Source organism: Notolepis coatsorum, assembly GCF_963971535.1.
Source record: "Notolepis coatsorum genome assembly, chromosome: 16".
NCBI classification, from domain to species: domain Eukaryota; kingdom Metazoa; phylum Chordata; class Actinopteri; order Aulopiformes; family Paralepididae; genus Notolepis; species Notolepis coatsorum.
Window position 1 is genome coordinate 91,209,776 of NC_140180.1, and position 2,425 is coordinate 91,212,200.

A 2,425-nucleotide genomic window follows, 5' to 3' on the forward strand; every position below is an offset into this window, starting at 1 on the left:
CAAACATGTGGATCTGGAGGGTGAGGTGGTTTTCTCCATGTTTTCACCCAGAATACAGGGAATGCATTGCATCGTTTTTCTAGAGAACAAAGGGAATACAATCTCACCTCATCATCTGCCTCTGGGTCTGTTTTCCTGATCCCTGGTACGTGGATGATATGGTTTTCATATTGTCTGGTAGTTTGTTGTGTTCAGCTATGTCCATATTATGCTGGTGCAATGCTATTGTATCTTATTGTATTACCATTGCCTATATATATATATATATATATATTATGTTTGTAGTTATGATAATTTTACATCATGACATATTCTTCTAAATATGTCATAGATCATACCTCAGAAAGTCACACACCCCTGTGTTCCCTATGGTATTGGTTTCTTCCAAAGGCTGAGCAGCAGGTCACGCAGCGCCTGGGAGGAGGAGATGGTTCCTGCAGTGTTGCTGAGGTCAGTATCATGAGTCCCCGTTCCTTCATGGGTGTGAGTTACAACCCCAGCAAGTCAAGGGGAGGCTGTAACTGATATAAACGATGATTGTGATGCAACCTGAGATAAATGAACCAATGCCAACAACAAATGAGGTGAAAGAAAGTGAGATATATTGTGCAATTAATATTTACAGTGCAAACAGTAACCCAAGGACACAGACTAAATACACAACGATGAAAGGGTGGATTCCGGAGACTGCACGCCCAAGGGGTGGGTGGGTGTTTCTTTTATTTAAATCTTTTATAGCATTTTCAGCTTTTTTGGTCAACGCAGGACCTTTTGGCCACGCAGGACCGACAGAGGAGAGAGGGTGAAACGGGAGGAGAAGAGGGGAAGACTTGCGGCATATGGCCACCGGGTCGGGGAATCGAACATAAATACAAAGCACATTAAGGACATCAACACTAACAGTGCAATTAACTCATTGGGAGTCATTCAATTACGTGTGACACACACACACACACGCACGCACGCACACACACACGCACGCACGCACGCACGCACGCACGCACGCACGCACGCACGCACGCACGCACACACACACACACACACACACACACACACACACACACACACACACACACACACAGAGAGAGAGAGAGAGAGAGAGAGAGGTTGATTAAGGTAAAGTGCCAGACAGCACAGGAATACACATACCAAAAGAATTGGCTAATTTTGTACCCCTCCAGTATTTTGGCTTGCATGACACCCCTGGGGGACACTATGTAAACACTCTCACATTAATTAAAGCTGAAAGTCTGACCTTTAACCTCATAGTCATTGTTCCATTTCAAATGCAATGTGCTAGAGGGGCCTACAGAGACAAAACAACAACAATGTTTGCCTGGACTCAACGGACTGCACCGTGTCTTATCCTTTAAACATAGGTCTCACCCTGGATGATAAGAACAGCACTGCAGCAGAGTGAAATGGACATTCGCTTGGCTCCGGGGGAAATTGTATGGCTTCAAGGACTAGTTAGCATTCTAGGGAGAGCATAAGCCTACAGTACTGCCCTCAGCATAATGAAGAAAGTTTGGGAAATATCTTGGACCCTGGCCGGGGTTCTTAGGAACATTATGTCATTTGATTTTTTTTTTGTCAGAAAATGATTAATTCATTGTTTATTTTTGTTCTTTTTTGTATTCTATCTGAACAGATTGTACTGAACCAATCTGGTATAAGATCAAACCATTTTCATTGCTTTACTTAAATTTATTTGGCGAATATCTTCTGAGATATTTGGTCACACCGTTACTTTATAAAACTGAGAGTAGCTTTCTTGGTAGTATCTGTTGTGTCTATACTGGCTTTACTGAAAGGTCATACTTCGGTGATTGGATCAATAGATGAAAATTGTGACAAATGCTGGATGGATGGATGGATGGATGGATGGAGGAATGGATGGATGAGCGGCACGGTGGTGTAGTGGTTAACACTGTCGCCTCACAGCAAGAAGGTCCAGGGTTCGAATCCCGCTTGGGGACCAGGTTTCCATGATGCCAGTTACCCAGGTGGGGTATCTCCCAGGCCTTTCTGTGTGGAGTTTGCATGTTCTCCCCGTGCTCGCAAGGGTTTCCCCCCCCGATAAGATAAACCCAATGGAAAAACATGCACAACAACAAGATCGCTAACGCTGTGGCGTCCTTGACGAAGACGGACAGGAGCACTTGGATTGGTCCCCTGGCGCGGCTCACGTGGCGCCTGTCTGCTCCCGGCTGCCCTTGGGGGGGAAGGACGACGGGATGGGTTAATCGCAGATACGCATTGTATGCATGGTTCGCATGTGTGCCAAATGATGACCTCGGAGCAGGTCCTAAATTATTATTATTATTATTATGATAGATGAATGGATGTACTTATGTGCTGTATGTACATATTGTGACAAGCGTGGTGGTGTTCAGACTCGCCACAGTTCAAAAACAAACTAATT